General features: G+C 43.8%; 1 protein-coding gene across 2 annotated transcripts in view; it reads right to left on the reverse strand.

The window, feature by feature from the left end:
* The window catches only part of LOC122524356 (agrin-like), a 155,191-nt gene extending 131,314 nt beyond the window's left edge, over positions 1–23,877 (reverse strand). For both annotated transcript variants that reach the window (XM_043646563.1, XM_043646562.1), the window contains exon 1: positions 23,078–23,877. The gene's annotated coding sequence lies outside the window, so the exon portion shown is untranslated. The remainder of the gene's footprint in view (positions 1–23,077) is intronic.
* Positions 23,878–25,420: the final 1,543 nt, after the last annotated feature.

Below are 25,420 nucleotides of genomic sequence, written 5' to 3' on the forward strand. Positions count from 1 at the left end.
TCGTAGAATATGAGCGTAAACGCGTACCACGCGAGACGACGGTTTCGACGGGAGCGCATCGTGCATTGTTCCGAATAAAAAATCCAATAGAAATGTCTGATCGTCGTGTTAACGACGTAGGTACTACGCATCGAGCATAGAGTTCGAAAAGCGCCCCTAAAAACGCAACAAATTTCAACGTCGACGAAAAAAATATTGGTCCTTGCTCTATTTTATCCCGCAAGGCAATAGATATCGTCCATCTAATACTATCGGGTATCTATTTTTTTTCCACCGACCGAGAGGAAAGAAACACGTGACAATTTTTCAAACAGTTTCGTGACAGTTTTTTCCAGAGGTACGCGTTAAATATTCATAAAGGAGAGAAGAACTGTAGGAAAATGCCGAACAACCTGAATATAAGGGGATCGTTCAAATATTTAGTTTAAGTAAACTTTTTGTCAACGTAAACGTAACATCTTGGCCGACGCGATTCGCTTCGAACCGTAATAGTATCGATTAGTCGATGGAAGGAACCGCGGAAGTGCGAACTCGCTTTTATCGTTTATCGAAAGTTTTCCTTCTATGTCTGTCCACTGGATGAAATATATCCACTATTAGAATCTGTAGGATGCATCGAGAAAAGAGTCGGCCGAGAGTAATAAAACACGGAAATCCTAGCAATAAGGCGTTCGCAGAGGGAATGCTCGAAAATAAGAGTACGGTAAATTCATACGAGATTCGTATACGTCGATGCGGGGAACGAGATTCGATGAAATACGAGCTAGGAAAGTACAATTTACGTATGCACGCTTTTCATCGATTTCCATCACGGACGACAATAAAATAATAATATCTCGCGTATGTATTTATCGACATAAGATATTCCTTTGAAAGGGGAAGACAAATGGAGGATCGAGAAAAAAGTATTATAGAATATCCCATCGAAATGGGACAGCTATTGCGGAGCGCTGCTAATAACGTCGAGTTTGTCGAACCTCTCCTTTAATTCTTTCCAACTTTTCCCCAAAGAGACGACAACGAGACGAAAGTAATCAAAAAAAGCGGTGCTTCTAAAAAGATATCGAGAAGCGATGCGAAAAGAAATAATATACAACGCAAATACAAAATGTTTTACCAAGTTTGAAGATTTTTCCCGTAGGTTGTTGTCTTATCGCTAAAACTTTTCAAAATAACTACACACACGTATCTCGTATACGTAATAAGAAGAAAAAGTTCCCCCTTTTACTCTTCGTTAATGATATTGCGCTGATCGCGACACCGATCTTTTCACGCGGAAAACGAAAGAAAATATTAAACGAAAGAAATCGCGGCCAATTCATCTTCCACCCTGTTGATGCTATCCTTTCTACCCTAGATACTCTTCATCAGTCCTCGAACGTTGGACGTAATTTCACGAGCGATCGAAGCTCACCCGAAAAGCTGACACTTTTTCCCAAGAAGATTGCCAAGTAGGTATATTAGAATAGGAGGGTAGAAAGGGTGGCTATTAACGTCCATAGTAGGTCTTTCTTTCCGCAAAGAAAAGAACCACACCTCGAACGCGGCAAAATTTGCCTGACAGAGAAGTGTATATCACAGCGTGGTATTATCAATGAAACGCGATCCCCTTTGTAATATTAGCACTAGCAACGGTGGCCAACGTTTCAAATCCTTCGCGTTACACTGGCGCATATTTCATTCGTCTCGACAGCTAGCAATAATGGAATTACCAACGTTATAAATCAAGGGTCACTCTTAAAATTGAGCGTAAATTTATGCCTCCTAGAATAGAGCCTAAAAATAAGGGCGAAAGGACGAAACGGCGAAACGCCGAAAAGACGGAGAAATCGATAAGGGAAGATTTTCTCGGAATAGAAACGCAGGGGAAATTCGTTCGTCGAGGGTATATCGTCGAGAGTATCGTCGAGAGTATCGTCGAGTATCGCGGTAACGAGTTGCACCGACCCTACTACTATAGACTACATATAGATAATATGGGTAGCGAGGTAACAACAACTACTAAGTATATACAAGTATAATATACCTTGGTGTAGAGTATTCGTTCGCAAAGTGTTTTCCGCTTAGTATCTGGGAAGCGAAGGAGCTTTTTAACGAGCTTATCGTGGGTATCGGACGGTAATCAGTTTAGGAGGAGGCTTGCTAATCTTCAATTTACATGCGCTTCTGATTGCGTGTACGAGTTCAGTGGCGAGAAAGCGTTGTTCCAGGCTGGGATAAGGGTTGACAACCACTGCTTCCTTCCTTCGTAACTCCGGATTAGCGTCACTATCGAGGGTACTAAATGTCCGATCGCTATCGTCTGGCCCGCTCCGATAAGGGCCGAGAGCACGCACAACCTACACACCCGATTCTCCTGCTAATCACTATTTTAATCCGATCCGCGATAATGTCCGTGGTAATCGCGACGATAAATAGCCCGATAAGGGCCCGAGACTCTTTTTATTTGTTCTTTCTTCCTAGAGCAAGGAGACAACACGGACACGGACGATCGTGAGATCGTCGTAATCGCGGACTGGAAGTTTGGAAATTGGCGCGGGCCAAATAATAGTAGGGTTGCTGCCCATAGTAGGGTTGGCAAGGATCGAACGACGATGGATCGCTCCTAGTTGGTCCACGTGGGGAAAGAAAAAAAAGAGGCGTCAGCACCTACGCCCGGATAATCGATCGCGGCGATATGGCGTAAAAAAGTGCAGGAACGGAACCCTGGGATTTTCAGGATATTACCTTTTCATCCTACGGCAGCTCAGTTTCACGTTCGGTCACGAAGGCCCTGAATTTCCGGCCTGCTCGAAATGCCATTTTCCTCTATCCCCCTCCATCTGCCCTTCCAACGTCGAAGACAATCCAGCAGTTTATTATAATTTATCGATGCTCGCCTATTTCCACCACGTTATACCCCCGCTTGGCCAACATTATTGCCAGCTGCTCCTGAATGTAACCGACCAAACAAATCACTCATCGTTATGCGCACTGACAGGGACCGTAATTATAATTAACAGTTTATCCGGTCTTTCGCGCCCTCTCCGCGGCAGCAACGGTAGTACGCGCAGCTACGCTCAAATATCGCGATAACTTGAGAAGATAAGCTCGTTACGTTGCAACATTGCTATTATACGACAATAAAATGGTATTACAATAGCAGTAGCGCCTTGCGCTTCCCTCTAACAAATATTTTCATTTCCCAGGAAATTGTAGAAAACGTCGTAGCAGGCATGAATTTTCCTCCGGAGAATTGCGGCGGTACGCGTGGCTACTACGTTCGCGCAAATACCAAAAGAAAGATATTGATTCGGCAATTGGAGCTTACAAGCCTACCTTTAATGTCGCCCTACTTGTTTTTTGAGACCGATGGACGTTCTAACGAATACCGAAGCGCAAACCGCAGCAGACCCACCCCTACCAGCAAAGATATCTATATTTGACTCGGTTGCGGGAGCGCCGAAATTCCCGCACACCTGCTTTGTTTACCGTCCCTCGGTCCCTCTTGTATTCTGCTTTTGTATACGCTTCGATAACTCTCCTGTCTGCATCTCTGTCTGCATCCCTGTCTGCATCCGCGTCTGCTCTTTCCGACCGGCCACCATATTTTACTTGCACTTACCGCGGCTTTGCCAAAAACGAGAGAGGAGCCTTCGTCGAAATCGAATCAGGCCAGGAATTCGAAATTCGCCGTTGATTCCTCCTCGATCGCGAATGTCGCGTATTCATTACGTATTAATTATGTTAATTATCAATTGCAACGATATCGAGTGCTTTCAAAGAATTCTCTGTTATGTTTAAATGCACGAGACGAAATATATCTCCCATTAAAATTATTCGCTACACTGTAATATCGTTGTAACGATGAGTAATGAATACGACTAGCCGTCGGATGAAGCATTAATTATGGAGCTTAATCGGATAAAATTTCCATATCTATAAAATTTGATTACGCGGGAGAGAGAAAGAGAAAATACTAGCGTGTTTGGGCCAACGATCGCTTAATTTCGATTGGTTGTTCATCAAAGCTAGATCTCTTCATTATATGGCTCATCGACTACAATACGTCTGTGGCCTGTGTAAAACAGCGACTAATCTTCTCATATAATACGAACGCAATATCTCATAGAAAATAATGTATCGATATCGTCAGACGTAAACGTTCATTTATTTCATTTAGAGCAAATGTTTCCTTGCAAATGATCCATATTCATATACGAGATTTTCGTTTAACATCGATCAGATTCGTTTGCATTAAACGATGGTACGAGCATTTTGTACCATCTCTCTATGTACAATCCGATACTATCATAGCAAACATGCGACAATCTCTCCAGCCCTCTCTCTCTCTCTCTCTCTCGCATGAAATGCAAATCGAATCTCTCCTTAACGCTACTTGTAATGCATTGCATTTACAGCCACAAGCTTTCCGAGCTTTCGTAGAGAGGAAATTCGAATCGCGTCACGATCTTCCCGTTACCGGCATTAAAATGTTCTCAAGATATCCACGTATTTCTTTCTTCCTCCTTATGCGAACATAAAACCTGGTGAAGGAAGGAAAGAAATAGGGAAGAGAAAAGTTAGCGGAGAACGTTCGGAGTACGAGAAACAATGATGGATTCAATTTGTACGCTCGACTAGTTTCCGATACTTGAGACTCGCCCGAGGAAGGCGAGGTGAAACACTGTTGCGAAACATCGCTCTTATCCTTCGACAAACGTATTGTCGAAAACCACGGAAGCTATGGCTGGACGAACGTGTTACCAGCGAAGGTGGAACAAAATGAGAGGGAGAGAGAGAGAGAGCTTTCGGTAGAAGCAGCACGCATTATTGGAGAACTTTCGACGCTTCGGGTAGCGTCCTTGAAACACGTCTCGCTTCGAAACTCCATACATTTCGGACAGGATTACGGAAGGAAGGATAAGTTTCCGGTCTTCTCGAACAATTGACACGTCCCGGTAATACGACTTCCCTTCTTCCTCTCGCACACACCGTAACTCCTCTCCGAATACACACCATCGTCCGTCCCTTTCACTTCCATACAGCTCTTCTCCGAAACACATCTCGAATACGAGCAGATACGACCTTCCAAACTGTCGTACCAAGTCCTGACTTTGTCGTCTAGTATCCGAACCTGTATGTAAGTAGTTCTCGGCTAGCGGCACGAGACGCAATAGCAAGGACCACCATGTTCTCGCTAGTTTTCCACCGAGAATAGAACGAACCAACCGTATAAACATACTTTGTTTCATAGTAGTTTCCTTGCCAACACAGCAGCCAGCGCTCGGACAACGACAATCCTGCCGCCTATTGCCTTTACTTTCGCGCGAGAGCAAAACCAGATCCTACTGTTTAAATATAATCTATGAACGCAGCAGCGTCCTGGTATGCGTCCACCGGAAGAATAGAAAGAGCGCTTTCGTCAGCGGGCCCAACGTGTAGCTGGGGCGAAAAGTGGGGATGCGCGGCCGATTAGCGCTTCGAATCTTTCCGAATAATCGGCGCGCGCATTTATACATTAAGCGGAACGCGTTTAAAAAGGATGAACGAGTCAAAATCGACGGAAAGATCGGATGGACGTCAGGTCCGATTATCGACGTTTCCCCCTCGGTCGAGAGTAAGCAGCTTCGATTCGATGTAATTCTTTGGACGTAAGCGATTCATCAAACGTGATGGATCATGGTTAAAAGTCGAATGTTCGCGAGGATAATTCCGACAGCTTATGTATGGGGCAACCATCCTTTCCTACGTCAATAGAGATGGACTTTGGTATTTAACTTTACAAGTTGATTGTCCTAACTCAACACAGCGTGGGAAGAAACGTTTATCGATTCGATAGTTATATATACCTTAAATCATATCGCAACGCTGATAATCTTTTCCAACGATATTCTCTCGTCCCTTCCACCCTTTCTTCTAAATGTAAACGGGCACAAGTGTCTCGTGTAATATTTATTTCGTATATCGATCCGGTCTGACCAAGAAGCGAGCCTCGCTAAACTATATTTATTTTAACCCAATCAGACTCGACTGGGTCACGATCGCTCGGCGTTTCCTATCGAGATTTAAAAGATGACCTTATTACCTTGAGAAAATCGATCGATACTATCGGTAAACTAAATTTACCGAGCAGCGGTGGTAGAGTTAATGAAGACCGATATTTTTAGTATCCACTTAAAAACGATCTATGCATAGTATTTTTCGTTAGATTATACAAGTATCGAACCCGAGGCGTCTATATCACAGGATTGATCTATTCATCTTTCCCCTCTCTCTCTTTCTCTCTCTCTCTCTCTCTCCTTGCATTGGCCAGCTGTGGAGTCTCGTAAACGACCGTCTGTACCACGGAAGGAGTCTTCCGTGGTCTGTGGTCTACCATTTGGGAAACGCTGCTCTACAAGGCTTTACCGGTCGACTTTATGAAAGATAACCATTATTAATGCTGCACGCTGAACGTGAAATAAGATTTATAACTATATACTCTCACGACTCGAATAAATATCTCGACTTTGAAAGTATACTTTCTTTCGCCAATTTTCATCCCATTTGCAAGATTCCGTTGAAAAGTAGTTTAACGATATTAACGTAAACAGCAAAAATACGATGACGAAATCTTTGGAAATAGTATCGATAACGGTGGATCGAAAATTTGAGGAAAAGTAAGGGAACTTTGAAATTCGTTGCAAGGTCGAAGTTGGATCAAAAGTGATAAGACCTCGTCGAGCTCAACTCCGTCGGTGATGGCTATTCCGTGCGGACGTAGACGTGTTTGCAAGCCGGCTGATTTAAATAATTAATCGAATTAAAGTACGGCTCGCTTTGGTTCCGCTTGTGGAAGGTGTATACGAGCCTTCTCTTTCTCTCTCTCTCTCTTTCTCTCTCCAACACTGGCCGTACGGTAAAACTTGATAATTTAATTTCACCCGGCAAAGGAAGTTAATCCCGCCGTGACGATGGGGTAGCCGGTCTGAGTGAAGGGTTTGCTAGGAAGGACGACTTTGGTTGAAAAGAGAACGGGAATGTATCCGGTACTTCCGTCCTACCGACTGCCTGGCAAGTAACTTTTGTTTGTTTTCTACGGACTCCAATTGAGGCGAGTTATGTTTAACTCGCCTTACGCGAGTAACGTCGAACTAACGAAACCGAGCCAACCAATTTTCTTTTTCTTTCTCTCTCTCTCTCTCTCTCTTTTTATCTATGTCACAAACCCAAGGAGATTTAGATTGAAAAGGAAAGCACGCTGGAAGAATACGCATGCAAGATTATCTCGCATTATTGAGATTGGTCGCGCATTTAATTATGACTATCTTTGAACCGTCGAAGAGGAAAGTAGCTCGGATATCGAGTATCGTGAATAAAACCGTACTCATATGCATGAAGAGAAGCACGGTGATGCATATTCCTACATAAAGTAGATAGAATGGCAAAGCAGATAGGGAAATGGAAAATTATTGTTGGATAGAGGCATTGAAATGGAACGTTCATTTAACATGCGTAAGGACGCTTTTGAAAGAGAATTTTAATCATTTGCAAAAAGAGCACGACGAAAGTAAGTACCTAAGCAAAAGCCATCTATTTAAGTTCGATTAAATGTGTAGAACTTGAAAAACGTATACTAATCGAAATATCGAAAATAAAATGATCCACTTCGTTAGTTTCCGTCTTTTAACGGAATGTCGTCTTACGTCGGCGTCGCTCTAAGAGAATGCATTTTAATTAAGAAAATAAATCTACGAGGCTCGAGTAGGCGATATCTTATGCTTACGAGCTTGAACATTCAGAAAGAGAGAGACGAGCCTCGCGCTCGCCTCACCGGAGCCATTTAATTTCGTTAGGATCCGAGTGAGTCGTGCCATTAGGCGAGTAGATATACCCAAGCCGTCTAGCGTCGCATGATACGAAGTAAGACGAATGTCGCACTTCATTAAGTCGAACCGTCATTTCCACCCTTCCACCCTCCTTTTTAGCCCCGGAGCCTCTTAAATCGCGCCCTTCTTCAACGCGTCCCTTCGTGTCTCCTTGATGCTGCTGCTGCTGCTGCTGGTGCTGGTGTGCCGTTGATCGTACTACAGTCCCAGGTATCTCTTGAAAAGTTAGACAGCCTCTATCGTTTTTTTTTTCCTTCTCTTGTGACGACCTTTTTTCTATTCAAAGTCTTTTCATTTTTCTTCTATCCCATCGCTCGTTCGCTTATCGCTATCGTCGAATCTCCTAGCTCTGACTCAAGGACCGAAAATGATCAAATTCAATGGATTCGATGTTGCATTCGTAGTCAATCCTCCTAATATACGAAGTCGTTATGAATTCTCTTGTTTATAGAGAGGAAACGTTTGCTTGACGAAAACGTAGATTCGTTAAATTTTTGTAGAAACGATAGTTATATGAGTTAAGGGGTTCGAAAGAGAAGCAAGAGATGCTGCTATCTTATTTCGCTTTTAACTTCTACCAAGAGAAAGTATACCGACTTTCAAAGAGACGCGGTAAATATTTTTCTTCTGACTTAAAGAAATCTAAACATTTGCAAACGATCCCTCGTAGGTTGTATTTCTACTTGGGTGCTTTCGCGAAGCTTGGAATTTCCTCCAAGGGTGGAAGGAGAAGAGAATAGAAAGGATGCTCGATAGCTATGTTCTTTCGCTCTTGGTCGAAAATAAGAAAGACGAAAACCGCCGGATGGTTTCTTACCTGACATTCGTATAAACTGCGGCGGCTCGATACGCGGAAGGCAAATCCAAAGAGCGCGGCGCATTGGCGGTGCCTCGGTAGATTGTTGAACCTTGGCACGATTCCTAGGTGGAACTTGGCTCGGTTAGATTCCTTTTACTTTGACCGAGCGTCCTACTAGCAAAGGAAAAATATGTGACACGCGAAAGATTTCTGGCCTCGAGAACGCGACGAATACGCGAATACGGATTTATCGACAATTTCATAACGAACTAATTATCGAGCAAACATCATTATAAATTCGATTCTACGATCTGAAGATGTAGTTGTAGAGAGGATAGACAAAATAAAATGACAGATGACTCGTTTATTTTTAGCGATATAAAAATGCAAAGGAAAAGGGAAGAAAGAAAAAAATACAAGTAACGTGGATACGAGTGAAAATGAGATTGGTGAAGAGTACGAGTCAAAGAAGCGTGGAAAGTATAACCTAGGAAGAAGAGCGAAAGGGAGTAAGTGGAGAAAGAGTAGAAAAGAAAATTTGTTCATGGTACATGGATCGCGCTGAAGGGTGTAGGGGGACGAGCGTCAGTCGTATCTGACAAGAGGGTGTGCTACTGCAATAATGAACCATTCGCGCTCGCTCTACCAACGGGAACGGAAAAAGAAGAAGAAAATTCAACGTCAGCGGATGCGGAACGAACTACTGCTACCAACTTAAAGGGGACCGAATACGCCTATGTATTTTAATGGCATTGAACGACTATTGTAATAGGACGCCTTTTTAATATGGATATGTACATCTATACGCGGTGTTTCCAAAAATATGGGCATAACTTTGAGGATAGTTTGAATGCGCATAAGCATTTTAATGATCAGTACCGTACTTGTGCTAATTTCATCGATAAAATTTAATATTTAATTCCTCAAATTAACTATAACACATATAAATGCATATCTATGCAATATTATAACGCAGCACACACGTAGACGCCCAATTGTATCTATAGGTACATCCAACATTTTCCCGATAGCAACGTCAATATGATATGTTTAATTAGGAATAAAATGATAACGTCGTAATAATTACTCGATTAATCATTTACGCTTTCATTCGTTATTCAAATATAATAATTAAAAAGTCATTGCTGCTTGACTACCGAATAATAATAATAATAATAATAATAATAATAATAATAATTCGGTGGGGAAAAAAGAAACCATCCGAAAGATCCTATTTTGTAGGTTCGTATATGCCGATAACTAATAGGAATTATTAATGGCAAAAAAATTGGACAGCCATTAGTAATAAGATAGGATTTATCATTATGGTCATCCCGGCTTTAAGATTGTTTATTAACGGTTAAGACAGCTTATTTCCCCGCACATTACCCATGATGTACAGGCAACAATAATTTACCATATCTAAAGGATACGCGCACACTTGGTTCATCGATTATGTTTCTCCTATCCGCGTTTCTCGCGCATAAGGAACAATACCGGTGGATTTGTGAAATAGGATAATAAAGCCGCTAAGCTGTCACAATGGATTATTTATTTATTAGTTCGGCTATATCTATCTATCTATCTATCTATCTATCCATCTATCTATCTATCTCTCTCGTTTAGTCTCTTAAGTGGTTTCCAAAGAAGTGGATACAAAGTTTCCACGCGATAACGAGAAGATGATCGATCCTTTCTCGCGGGACGACATGTCGCCATAAAACTTACTTTGGTGATTCGATTTTCAACTGCACGCTTCAACTTTTTTCCTTCTCCGTAAAGTAACTTTTCTCTTAATCTATTTATTTACTTACTTATTCGCATGGCGGCACTGCAATAAGTTTACGAGTGGAAAAGAAGAAAAAGGATACAAAAGTAAATAAAAAAATGATACAATATGTATTGCCGGTTGAATATGAGAAAAGAAGAAAAAAAAAATACTTTGGAGGTATGGGTCGTGGCTGTAACAACTCCGATAAATCAATAGTTGGAAAAAGGAAGGAAGGAAGGAAGAAGGGTGGTTATCGATACCTGCGCTTTCTGATTTCCATTTCCTGCGAGGTAGCCCTCTTAATTCGGATCTTTCTTTCATCGGTCGATCCATCGACCGTGACCTCCAGAAGCTATTCAATTACGAGAAAGCGACTAAATAAATTATTTCCGTCTCCTCTCTCGACCAATCTTCGTGCACCTTTCCGTCCTGCCTCAAAGAAACAGCATTTCCAATTAATATCGAACTCTTCGCATCCGCGACGGGAGAGAGAGATGGAAATTATAGAGATGAATAGAAAAGTAAACGGATAGGCTGGTGCTTTCGACGAAAGTAATCGAGTTTTGCGATCTCCAAAGTAGATCGGCTCGAATAAGGTCGAACAAATATCCTCTCGCGTTTGATTAAAAATACATTTACAATTAGTCAGAATTGTTGCGACGATAATTAATAGAAATGAAAATTAGTATGCACTTTCTACGTGTCGCTTCCGACGTAAAGACAAACGCTAGAATTAAAATTACTTTCCCTTCTATGTATGTTCGTGTCTTTGCGGATTAACGAGATATGAGAAATTAATTTCGAGAAACTCGCGTATTCGCATTCGCGTGTAAGACGGTGATAAGTGCTTGTAAGAGGATTACACAGAGCCCAGGGATATCACGCGCGGCTTGGGAAATGAGAAAAGGAGGGTGAGAGGGCGGGGGGCGATAGGAGCAAGGTAAAAACGAGTGGCAGATTTAATTGGACACGCAACGTTATTCGAAAAAGTGCAACGCCGACGTGTTCGAAAAGCGATGAAAAAGAAAGAGACAAAAAATTAGGTCAATCGCCTCCGGTGTTAAAACCGATCAAGAGGAGGAGCTGCACCCTGCGGAGCCCAATTATTGTATCGTAGGTAGTACGATATACGATCGCGCAGTTTCTCGTCATTTTGATATCGTGAGAATCGTCGCAGATCCGGGAAGAAACGTTGAAAAAAAGGCAAGAAGAAAAACGGATGATCCGAGGACGAGCTGATAGGTACATCGAAGAGTACCCAAGACGAAAAAATACAAAACGAAAGAGTTTTTATTCTTCGGGATGGCACTTGGAAGAGGAGAGGAGAGGAGAGGAGAGGAGGGCGGAGAAGGGAAAAGATAGAAGGCGAGTTTAAAGTAAAAGGAATACGCAGGAGGTTTGGATGCGAAAAGGTGGAGAAGACAGACTTTCGATAGATTTTCCTTTTAGCAACTTTTGTCTTTTAGCCGGGACTCGTGGCGCAGCTTTGGAGCTGCTATCGTTCTGACGGCGCGCCTCTGCATACAAGACATCTCCATTTAGATGTAATCCCCTAGCCCTTCCACTTTCTATTCCACGGCTGCTGCCTCTCGCCCTCCTTTAGCCGACGTTCTATCATCGCGATGTTGCTTGCAAGCTCCGAACGTTCTTTAACCTCCTTTCCTTCCTCTTCTGTATCTTTTTATTTCTTCTGTAGTTTCTTGTATCTCTTTCTCAACGACGTCCCTCTCGTCGTGTTCTTCTTCTTCTTCTTCCCATTTTTTACTTTTCTTTCAACGTCGAGAATTGCTACAACGGAACATCTCCCGTTTCATATCATCTATAACTCCGATCGCGGTTTTCTTTTCGATTATGAGTAGAGCCCTCGGGCTGAGACGAAAAGCAGGTCACAGCGTAGAGCTTGCACTCCAACGATCGCCAACGATGAGAACTGTATTTGGAAATAAAAGGAAAATTGAACGATGTAAAAACGTAGAGAAATGCTGTTTCATTCGCCGAAAGATTCGCGACAGCTGATGAAAAAAAGCGGCGGGTAGTACGTGTACGTCGATTCATTTGTAACGTGTTCGTGATATGTCAGCATTCTGTCTGAACGAGACGCAACGATGCGCGAAGAATCGCGATAGAGACGAAATTTCAATTGCAACGGCAAAAGAAAAACAACTGTTTTCTGTTAAATTCAAAGGGGAGATTCAGAGAACGGCAGTAGTTAGGTCCGTGAAAGGGACGATACGATGGACCACCGTCTAAAGGGTGGCAAACGGGAAATAGACAGAATCGCGACGTCGCAACGTCTATGGTTCGCGAAGAGGATATTAGAGTTCGATATCCTCAGGCTGAGTATCGATTTCTGTGAGATAGGTCACGGTATACGCTCGTTCGATTCCATCGCATGCGAGCTAGCGACCGACCGACCGACCGGCCGACCGACCGACCGACCGACCGACCGAACCAACCAACCAACCAACCAACCAACCATCCAACCAACGATCGAACGCTCGAGGGAAGCGGACAAAAGCCAAGCGTAGGATCAAAGTTCGCACAGAGGGGATAGCTTTAGGTCGAGAGTAAAAACAGGAAAAGCAGGTGAACGCACGCGTGTGTATCGTCTACGATCGATTTCGAGTATAGTTCTACGCTAGGGTAGCAGCGCTACTCGCGACAGAAAAATTCTGAATCGAGTTATTACGAAAGACAAATGGGATATACTGACCGGTCTTCACCGCGAAGATAGGATCCCGCCGGTATTTCATTCGGCGTAGAACGCGATATTACACCCGTATCGTTTGTTTCGGCGCTATGCTGTTTCCTTTCCTTTTCTCTCTCGGAGAGAAAAAACAACCTCTAATATCCCCGTGCTCGAATATCGACTCGCTACGCGACTTAAAAACGCAAAATTTCATTGCGCATATATGAATTACGACTTATTGTATTTTCTATGAATATCTTTGTATAAGAATTACCGACGTATAAAGGAATAAATGAATAAATAAATGAAACGAATTTTTCACGGAGGTAAGAGGAGTTTCACAATTCGGAGAAGTCTCTTCTAAATACCCCCGTAAGAATTGCGAGTACTTTGGAAAAGATCGATCGATACGTAAGATCGCGTTTCGTTGATCGTTGCCTCTTTGGCGAATGTTACAATCGCTTTGTTGCGCTTTCGTGCGCTACGCGTAATGTAATGTATCGTGGTATCGTAAAGAAAAGTAGACTCGCATAGGCAAAGGACAAAAATAAAAGTTGTTCGCAACTTTTACGAATCGAAGATGTTCGAGAGTTTCATTTTAACTCGCTTTTCCTAACGTTTATATACGCATTCGAAATATTATGCTGAATAGTTTGAAAGCACAATTTTCTTTCTTTCGCGTCACCGAGATAACATTTTGCAATATTCAGAAACAACTTTCGTAAATAATGTCTCAGCTATTAGGATAATGGCGATCTCATCCGGGAGATCGTAGAATTTTTGTCCCCCTTTTAAACATTCTCGAGGATCGTGGATTCGCGGTAGATATGCTTCACCGCCGGTACAAGAGAGATCCTCGGCTAAATAATAAAGTTGCATCCGTAGGTAGAAGCTGCTTCTCATACGAGACTCCTGAATAAAATATCTCCTTCTGTTCTCTAGCGGGGGAGGGGACTTCGGTGCAATCGTACGGCGAAGGAGGAAGGCGGAAAAGTAACTTTTGTGAAATTTCTCTTCGTCTTTCTTTTTTCTTTTTGTTCGGTGGTGCTCCGTCTCCCTCCCAGCACCCTCCCAGCACCCTCCCAGCACCCTCCCAGCACCCTCCCAGCACCCTCCAGCCCAGTGTTCGTTTCTATCGCTAGCAAAGGCTGCCGTTCGCTCGGTCGTTCTCTCTTTCTTATACTTTTGCGCCCCTGTCTCTTTTTAGCCGATGCACCACTCTCTACCACGTTTCTCTCGAGATTAGAAAAAGGTCGCTCCTCCTTGAGACGACGTTCGTCTTGAGGAGCAATAGACAAGCACGAAATATATTCCGAGCGAGTCGCAGCTCTTCCTCCTCCCTTTTCCTTCGCTAGTTTCTCTTTATTTCCTTTCACGATCGCTCCTTGCCGTTGAGTTTCACGGATTTCCAAAGTTACCTCTTCGTTCCGTGTCTTCCTTTGTTCATTGCTAACGCGGAGAATAAACAAGTCGCGTCTATATATAGGGTAGAAAAGGGGAGAGAGAAAACATCGGTCCTCGTTTCGTTTTCGATAGCGAAACAGGGTTGACACTGTGTTTCTTATATAATACGCCTAAAGACAAAAAGTCCTAATAAATACTTGTTTACGCTCAATCCTCCATTTTGTGCCATTCGAAAGAGAAAAAAAAAACAGAAGAGAGCGGGAGGGAAGACAAAAAAGCGTCGAAACCTATCGAGCTTGTCCTGCAACGAGGACTGCAGCGAGGGCTGCGGACTGACCCGAATGAAATGCGCTCCTGCTCGCTTGGGACGCGAACTGTGAAATCCGTGACAACTCGAGAACGCAATACGCGAAAGCGCAAACCGGAGAAATCCGATACAATGAGCGACGTGATAAGAATTAACTGCAGTTTTATTTCCATTAAACGACAATGCCGGTCCGGTTTTAATAAATACGAACCTTCGACCAGACGTACATACGTTCAACGCGAATATCGTTACACGATCGATGATCCCAGTTAGAATGGAAAAGTTTCAAACGTCCGGTCATAATTTCAAAGAGGTAAAAAATTCCTCTTTGCTAATTCTATTAGTCGAACACGCGAACCTCATTGCAATCTCGCGGCACGGGCCACGTAACTCGAGCTTTTATCATATACTTGGCTCGTAAAAGAAACAAATGTATTTATACATCCTTTGCCTACTACGAGTCGAAAGGAAGTCGATACATTAAACAACCACGTCCGAAGCTCCTCTTCGCCCTTCTATCCCCTAGAATCCTTCCTCGAGGCGTTTGTAACAGGAAAGCCTTTATTAAGTCTTCAAGTTGGCGAGACGCGTGCCCGTCCATCTTTTCTGCTAGCTCGACGTGTTCTCCGTCGGCTTTCTCCCCGTTCCATCGACCTCTGTCCCTTTCCACCCTTTCATCGACGGTTTTCAAGTCTTCGATGTAATTAGAAGACTGCTAGGCAAACGAGAGAGAGAGAGAGAGGGAGAGAGAGATCCACGATCGAACTCGACACCTTTAACAGCGAACGAACGAACGAACGAACGACTCGTCTCTCTCCCTCTCTCTCCGCTGAAAATTCTCCCCAACGTACACGCATGCACTGTGCACGCCTTTTACGTATAGCCTTAACGAAACGAAGCTACGTCGAACGAACGTTACGAGCGTGTTTCTTTAATGACTTTATCCTCGTTCGCTCTCCTATCCTACTCGAGTATTACATAGGTCTGCTAAAGCGGAAACAAATTTGAGAAGCGTCGGGAAAATAATCGTGGGAAAATTCGTTGAGCGTGAAACAACATCGTTTTTCCGAAAAGGCAAAGATACGGCCACGGTCTTTTGTCAATTTTCTTCCGTAAATCGCGTTAACGTAATCTTTCCAGGCAAAGACACGATCTATGATTTTACGACGCGCCGGTGGAACGAAGAAAACTACGCGCTATCTCCGAGAAAGCCGGGTTAGATCATATACCAAGGCAAAAAACGAGGGAGAGCACGCAAATCCACTCCAACGCGGGTTAAACGTTTATAAGGTTTACGCGAAAACGTGCGCGTGCAAAGCATCTTTCGCGCGAGGGGTGGTGGGCGGGTGCGTGGATGAGAGAATACCTTTCCCCTCGGCCTCTCTCCATCTTGTTTCTGTATTCGCTCCTGTAAGTGACGTCTCATCGCCAACGGGATCTTACGATACGCGCGATCTCGCGTCGAACGAGATTTCGGAGATTCGACGCTGATTTCGCTCTAACCTATCTCACATGCGCGTCCGTGCATACAATGTTCAACGAGATTCCATCTAATGCTCTCCGACACGAATAATATTATTATTGAAATATAGACGATCGAGATCGCGCGAGTCCGTCTATAGCGGAAAATCTAACGATCTTAGTTAAAATGTTGAATCCTGCTAGCTACAAATGTCAAGACTATCTCGAGGAAAGATAGTAGCGAAGTAAAAGTAACGTTAGAATACGACATCTATTTGTGTCACGAGCTATCCTAGCTGCTTCCATTTTATCACATTTCATTCAATTCCTAGAAGCTTTGGATTTCTAACAAGAGTCACAGCGTCTCTGGCAAACGAGAGAAACAAAGCGTTGTCGTCGTCGTCGTCGTCGTCGTCGTCGTCGCCGTCGTCGTCATCGTTGCCGTCGTCGTCTGAACTTAATGAAGCACAAGCATAAATCTGCAGCCTCCGTGACTACGCTCTTCTCCTCTCCTCTCCGTGTTTCTCTTAGATACACTCTTTCGCTAGACGTTGTCAATTTTTTCCTTCCTTGCTTCCTTCCTTTCTCCGACACCGGAAAGAGAGAAAAGGGAGCCATGCGAGTTTAAATGCCACGAGATCTAGACGCAAAGTACACCTATATATAAACAAAGGGTTTGCGTGATCAAGATGAGAGGAAAGAAATTACGCGTAGAAGAAGGCTATGTATTTGTCACTGTTACTCTTGACATCCTCTATTCGTATTCGCTGACATAGAGAAACGTTTCGTAAATCCCAAATGCGCGACCGTTCCCACGGCGTATTTTTTCATTTGCTTTGATTTTAAACGCAATCTGATATAAAATAGTAAACTTTTTTATTTACCTTCGTCGAGAATCGATCGGTACGAATGGAAGGGAGAAAATGAGCAAACGCAAAGATTCCCAAGGCCTATAAAAGAGATTTCCAAGAGAGAGAGAGAGAGGGAGGGAGGGAAAGAGTAAGGAGATTTCGTAAAAGGCGGAAAATATAAGGGATTATATACCTAATCCTTCGGTACGCTGTTAAGAACGTCATCTCCAGAAGGCATAGAACTTAAAAGAGAGAGAGAGAGAGAGAGAGCATCTTCGCTCGGAGCGTGCGCGCGCACCTGTGGCAATTAATGCAAATGCAACGGAGCGCGTAATCGCGAGATAACAAAGCGATCTCGCTTTAAGGAGAGTACTTTGCTGCTGCAGTGACATTCGAGCGAATTTACACGAGAGAAAGAGAAGGTGAAAGAACGAGAAAATAAGGAAAGAGAGAAGGATAGCTGGGGAGGTACGAGGACGCAAGGGGAAAGCATGAAAAGCAGGTTTGCGAAGCCTCCAGGGTCAAAGATGTGTCCGTGCGTTCGGGCGTACTAATCGCTCGCGAAAAGGGAAGCGCATTATAAGCATATTTTCCGAGAGATGATTGCTGCAACCTTGCAAAAGGGAAAGAACGAATAAATCCTTGGAAAAGATGAAAAGACGGAGGTGAGATGAAAACAAAAAAACTCGGAATCAAAGGGAAAAAAATGAATCGGGTGCTCGGTAAAAACGATGCTGGGGGAAAATATCGACGCGGCCGGGTCAAAGTGTCGGGTTGGAATATTCGGGTCTTGGCCCGAAAGGTTAATGGCGCAACGACGCGGATACAGGAGCAATCCTACGTAAGGGAGTCGATGGAAAATGTAGGACCTAGGTTTTGGCCGATCTCGGGGTACCAGGGATACAGGTATACGGAGGAAGTTTCCCAAACGGCAGGGAGGAGACCCATTCGCTCACCCTTTCTCTCGGCGTGTTAGTCTTCATAAAGGTGACGGTAGTCCGTGCAATAGGTATATACGTCCTTCTATTTGATCAGGTAGAGCAAACACGATATTTTCTCACATGTGGATACGTATTCCGCAAATCCTGGCAGTGCGTCAGTTTACGCCACTATTATTTGAGCGATACACGTAAATACAAAAGCTTCGAGTTAGAAAAATTTCTCTCCTACGTATAAATATTACATCGAGTAAATATATATATGTAGATGTATGTATATTACATAGGTGTACGCGGAGCGTGTAGGTGGAGCGTGTACGCGGAACGTGTACGCAGGTGAATCCATCACCCGCATTCGGACAACGTGGTAGAATTAATTACGATGAAATAATAGAGGAAGCTTAAATGCGCGTACACGTATACAAGGATAAACTCGTTTCGTTCGATTTCGCGTAGGGTATTTACCCCGCGTCTCTTTTCGTCGAAAAAATACCAAGATACGCTATTTAGAAAGAAAAAAGATAAAAAGATCCTTGGCGACTTTAAGGAAGTTCTATTCGTTCGGAATATAACACTAAACTTAAAAGATCGTAAAAAAAGGTCGTGCAATTGCGGCCAAATTGATTTTCTCGATGCCTTCTAGTCCAGCCCCCCTCCTCCTTCCTTCTTTTCTTAGCTTCTTTTAGCTTCCTTTAAAATGGCAGGTCCTTTCGTTTATCCGCCATCTTCCCGAGATAAAGAGGGTGACATTCCACCGAGAGCAGTTTTAACCGATAGCTTCTAGAAGGTTCGCCGTCTCTTTTCGATGTAACTACTATCTCTTCGTTTTCGTCATCGTCCTTCTTCACCGTAGTAAGACGCCGACGCGAGTAGGATGGTAATTGGATAAGTTAATTAGCTTTTTAAATGAAACTTTGTCGAGCTTTTAGATGCTCCCTTTTTTTCCTCCTCGGCAACCGTAGCTCATCGTTGACGTCTTCGTCGTCGTCGTCGTCGTCGTCGTCGTCGTCGTCGTCGTGCTCATGGTGGACGTGGCCCGTGTTCCTTTCGAGGAGCCTTAAAGTAAGCGCAAAAGCCAGTAAATGTTCTCTCTCCCGTTCGTTCCCCTGCTTCCCTCCGCATCTTCTGACCCTTAATTGAAGCTATAACAGGTCGGTAGCCTCGAGCGCTCTTAATGCTGCGGGACTGCGTCACTTTAATTGAAAGTGCACGGATTCCTCTGATAGCTGCGGCCGCTTCGAGGTGCTGCGCCGCGAGAGGAGTAAGGTATTTACCTTAAATGTACCTTCAATTGCGTTTCCTCCTAAACGTAGACCAAACACCACGCCAAGCGTGTGTACAATGGAGCAAGGACTAGGAGAGAATGAGTATCTTTCAAAGCGAAACAAAACTGTTAGGAAAGTTTCCATTACCGCGTGATTTTTTTCTTTCATCGTTTTCTTAGCCAGTTAAAGTTTTATTGTTTTATACGTGACTCTATAAATACTTGGTCGACTCGTTGTTCGAATTTTCTCGTCCTCGCTCGGTATTTTCTTCTCCGTCCAGACGAAACTCGATTCGACCGCTCGAAAAAGCTCGAAAAAGTCGACCGCTCCGGAAGATATCGGATTAAGACGAGTTTGAACAAAGTTTCATTAGTACTCGATGGAGCTCCTCGCGAAAGAAAATACTCGGCGAAAGAGATTGAAAGAATAATTTAGGAAAAATACGATCTTAGAGATCTTTCGTTTGATTCTTATGAATCGAAGGGAATTAGAGCGACGAAGGGTGAAATAGCGATAGCAAACTATTGCCGAGCAACGCGTTTAAATGTAATTCAGACGACGATGTCCGTTGTACTCGTAAGTCGAGTTACCCTACACGCCGTCCGAAGATTTCGGGCAGTCCAATTACAGCTCTGAGTAATCATCCAAAGTTACGAGTTGCCGTTAACAAGTACCCTACTCTTGGAGTATTAACGCAGTTCCTGTTTCTTAGCCTGGATAATTCCACGAAATCGTGTCGGAAACTTCCCATCCGTAAACGTAGTAGGAGGTAGAGAAATGGAGAAAGACCAGCAATCTAACGTAAGACCTCTAGGCAGGGACAATGAACCCATGGTTGCGATATCGATTGATTTGTCGGCATTACAAATCTATGTATGCATGTAGTTTCTAAATAAACGTTCATACCGATGCGTTATTTTAAAAGGTAGCACGAAAACGCTTACATAAGTTAGTTACGTAGGTTGCGTTTTCTTCTTCATTCTATCGGAGAAAACCGTGTGTGTATGTTTATTTAAATACCCTTACTACCATCATTTTCTTCTAAACACAGCTGTTGTTTGCGCATACATATCGCCACACACGTGTATGAAAATTCCCGGAATCGGTATATAGCTCCGACGAGTCGCGATAGACGCAAAAAAAAGTGTCTCGATACTATGAGCCTTCCATAGTATGGATACCGCTGACCTACATAAATTCTCGAAAGAGCCACCGGCACAATGACCTACTTCGTTTCTTGGAAAACAGTCGAACCGTCGATGCTAATATCTCCGAAACGGGCTAACAACCAACGGTATTCCTACGAAATCAACACAAATTTTTCGCGACAAATTTTTCCCTCAAAATAACAAACAAAATAAACGGCTAATTAAATAGGTCAAAAATCGATCGAAGCGAATTGTTGCACAGTCTATGCTATTACTTTTTTCTCTTTGGCAAGACTATAACGTAAAAATCAGGTATAACCGTGTATACATTGCATACTATTGACGTGTAATAAATTGTAAAATAAGGGAAACGAAACCGAGAAGGTTTGCGGGCCGGGCCGGGGCGGGGCGGGGGGATATTAAAATTATAAAATAATATGCGCATATGAAAATGTTCCTTTCATTCGTCGGTCGAATGTCGAATGAAAGGACAAAAAAAAAAGTAGATATGAAAAGTACGCGTAGTACGAATGAAGGCTTGTGCCGGTTCTCCCTAGCAGAGCACTTTTTCGACAAAGATAAAAAGCTAGAAAAAGCGAGCTAATGAGAATCCCGAAAGAATGACGCAATGGGAGATTAAAAGAGTGAAGTAAAATGCGAGAAGAGATGAAATTATTGGCTTTAGGTTTTTTCGACAGCTCGCTATCATCTTCGTATTTTCGTAACAACGACCAAACGCATACATATATATATATTCGGCCACGCAAATGACAAAAACAAATATAAAATGAAAATAGACGGGAATTCAAAGTTTGTTCCACGAAGCTACTAAGGGGCGCAAAAAAGTGATTTAACATATATCGGCAAGAAATAGCTGCTAAAAAGAAAGAAGGTAACACTATTATAATACGTTGAAAACAAACGTCGTCGTTAATTCTTTTGTTCCTTCGAGCGTTGAAATAATCGTAGCACCGTTAATCGTGGCTGTTCGCGAGTCTTTCATAACGACGCAACGCAGCGAACCAACCTATTTCAATGGACAAAGGATTCCGTCGAGTAGTCGACAACGTAGAGAGAGAGAGAGAGAGGAAAAGTACCTTTGCTAGAACACACACGGAAAATGAAAAGGAGAAAGAAGGAAAAGAGAAGTGACGGAAGCCGAGTAATTAATTATCCATCGGATAAGAAAGCGGTACAGTCCGACGAAACGCCGATATTACTACTTGCCGCAAATAAAGTCTATCTTATTCTCGCTTTTCTTTTCCCAGGTACGCGAATTCTAAGATAATAAAGACGAAAATTGAAAAGTGTCGAAAACTATTTCGCGATTCGTGATTCGAATAAACTCGTTACTCCATAATTCGTATCGTTCGATAGCAACGCGAGAAGCAGCGAGCACCGTTAATTAACATTTATCAAAACCGTTCGCAACAATAGCTCCTTTTAAATCGTCGGAAACTCGCGAATCAAACATTCGTACGATCATAGATAACGAGCCCACCACGAGTAATTTCCAATGAGCTTCATTACAGTTCCCTTCAAAGTTTCCAGACCAATCAGGACTTTATCTTTGCCGTCATCGTTACAACGCCGAGGAAAGAGAGAGGAATATACCGTGGCAATCGATTCTCTTGAGATCGCGAGAACTTAAGCAGCAGGTGTGAGCTTCGGGGTAAACTTTCCTGCGATTAAGACGGGCAAAGCACGGAATTACCGGTAGATAGCCGAGCTTACTAACGTTTCATCGAGATTTCGATGAAAACGATGAACGCGATTATCGTAGGTGATCGATAATGGAAACAAAATGATTCCCTCGTGCTAATTACGTTTTATCTTCGACAAAGATTCGAACGACATCGTCGTTCGTTGTATCATAAGCAAAGTATCGCGAACGCGATGTTCGACGCGTCAAAATAAAACGATCCTTCGAATCGGACAGCGCGCGTGTTCGGGTTCTCATAAAGTTTCTAAAGTGCGAGTGAAAGGTAAATACGCGATGCGATACTTCTTCTCCGGACGTTTCGTTGAAACGAGCAATCGCGTAACGAGGTATCAAACCTCCAAGCGGAGAAAATGCGATCGCTCTTGCTAATCTTCTGGCGTGGATCTCCGTCCCAAATATTTACCCTATGATACGCGATACGCGGGCTAAACGCGAAAGAAACGCTTTCGAGGTGACAAACGCGAGAACGCGAAAAGATGCGCGAAAAATCTCAATTGGCGCGAGTTCTCGATCGATAACTCCCCCCCACCCCACCTTACGGCGGATTCGACCAAAAGAAAAGAACAAATAAAGATCGAGAACATATCCGAGGCAGATTACCATTCTCTCCAACTTACTCTCTCCTATTACTTTTCTCATCGTTGATTTCTTCGAGAAACTCGACTTCCGAGTAAATATCTTTAACTTTCGATCTATCGATTTAACTTTTCGATCTCGAGAAGAAAAATAAAGAAGTCGCGTGCAGAGTGGAAATGTAATTTTCCTTTTTTTCTTTTTTTTTTCGTCGCGTAACAGTTATTTGGCGAGAGAAAAAAAAAGGGGGAGCTTCGAACGGCGATAGGATCGGGTGACGATGCCAAGCAATATTTACCTGTCGGCCTTGTCATTTCTTTGTTCATCTCGCAAAGGCGCTGCCCTTTGATTAACGCGAGCGAAAGATCCCTCGTTCGGGCCCCGGCTCGAGTCACGCGTTCTCTCCTTTCCTCTTCTTTCACCGATCATATTCTTCGTCGACGCAGCAGGGAAAACTAACGAACGAACGAACGCACGCACGCACGCACGCGATCGTTGATCGTTTTTTCGAAAACTCGACGCGACAAGGTTACTTCGGCACAACACCGCCTCGCGTATATCGATCTCGCGCTCGCCAAACTTATATTTTTTCCTCCCCCACTCTCCCCCTGTCCGAGCACAAGGATTTATTTCCAGCAACGAGATGCGTCCGTTTTTGATCGTCCCAAGGTAAGAAGAGGTGCCATTCGCACGACGCGACAAACCCACGAATGTCCGCAAAAGTTTTGTCAAACATAGGACGAATCTCTCGGATGATCGATAGCCGACCACTCGAATAAGTAATTCACTTCACACCTATCACTCTCGTTACTCCGTATTATCCGAAAGTATGATATTCGTCGTCGTCGTCGTCGTCATCGCACAGGATTCTCCGGTCCGGAGACCGAGCGGAAAAAGAAAGTCAAGTTCTCAGTGCGGAATGCTATCCGATATCATCCTCCGTTGTAGATCGATCCATAGCGCGCGTAGGGTGGCAGCATTCGATCGAGGCCGCAAACGGAAGATTATCCGTAAGGGGTGCCGAGAGGGCTACCTCTCGAAGGGAGGAACAAGTCGCGAAGGCTCGGCACGCGAGCTTGCCGGCCGACTGAAGCACGGCTCGAGCGTCGACCGAGCTCAAACCCAAAACCCGACTCCCCCTCCCTCCTTCTCGCTCTCTTTTCCTTGGGGACACGGGGCAGGAGGTACGGAGGAGAGTAGTCTCCGCGAGGGGGAAAGAGAGGAACCATGCGCACCGAGGGATGGAAGCGAAAGGGCGGGAGCACTCGGCGCGTGCGCCAGGTGAATCGCCGGACGAACAGGAACATCGCCGCTCTCTATATCTACTTTCTACCTGACGCCAGACGGCTGACGTTCGCGATCCTCGCGCGACTCTACCTCCTTCTGGTTATTCCAATCGCTATTTTTTCATTTATTTCTATTCGGTACACTCTTCGAAGCACCATATTAAAACTTTATTCCCGATGACGCGAACAACGAGCTTTGAAAACGACAACCTACCCGAACGATCTTTCTCGAAGCCCTCGTCGAATTTTCGCCAATTCTTAACGATTATCGCGAAAAACCGTAAGATTCGAAAGCCAAGAAAGCCACTTTACAGTCTCCCGAGCTCTCATCGAATTGAGAAGTACCGTTGGGAGCCCGAATGCACAGACGTCGTCTCCGATTAATTAACGTCAGTTACGATAAATCAATCGAATCGTTGTTCTCGATGAAGTCAACGATTCTCCGCGGGCAATCCGTGTAGTCTTGGTTCTGCTTCCACTCTCTGTTGCCGTCTTTGCTATGTGCCTTTTAACCCCTCCCTCCCTTCCTTCCTTCCTTCCTTCACTTTCCATCGTTATCCCCATTTCGGTGTAGGGAATCAATCAGCCCCAAAACCACTTCCACCAAGAACTCCGAGAACTTTGCTAACGCGTCTCCCCGCGCTCTCTTCGATTCCGTCGCATTGCACTGTTACTACTTCTACTACTACTACTACTACTACTACTATCACTATTATAAGAGAAAAAGAAAGATAAAAAAAGGTCAGTATCGTAGCGGAGAAACGCACGATCCTTCCCAACTTCTGTTATCGCTTTCGCAACGATAATCGAGTACGCTCCGCGAGTCTTTAAATGGGAAACTCGATCTATCCGTTCCTCTACTTGTACTTTTACTTCTTGAATTTCTTTTCCATATTAGGAACTAAAATCGAATCCTTTTCTATCGCGATTGCCGCGAGATGTATATTTTCGAATGTGCGCAATTCGGTTTTCAAAGTTTAACCGTTAAGAGATTCTTTCGCGATGATTTTGGTCGACCGTGGTACGAGATATTTCTCGAAATAACGGAGAGGTCTGCCGGAGAGCGAACCAACCCCCATCGGTTGAGGCCACTTAATGAGTACGGACAATAACGATAATCAAGATAACGCAGGGGTAGCGGCGACCCACGAGAGATCCGTTTAGTCTCGATCAAATTGCCCCTATTATCAGTTATCCAATTATTATAGCAAATTGTTCGTGTTTGCCGTTAACCAAGTTACACCGTGGGGAAGCAGCGAGTTTCTTCTCCCCCCTTAGATTCCTCCTTCTCGTACAAACTCGTTCGTCCTCATTCGTTTACGTTTCTCTTACGTTCTCGTTCCAACTCGCGCCCC

Source organism: Polistes fuscatus, unplaced genomic scaffold (assembly GCF_010416935.1).
Source record: "Polistes fuscatus isolate 324 unplaced genomic scaffold, CU_Pfus_HIC Scaffold7, whole genome shotgun sequence".
Taxonomy (NCBI): domain Eukaryota; kingdom Metazoa; phylum Arthropoda; class Insecta; order Hymenoptera; family Vespidae; genus Polistes; species Polistes fuscatus.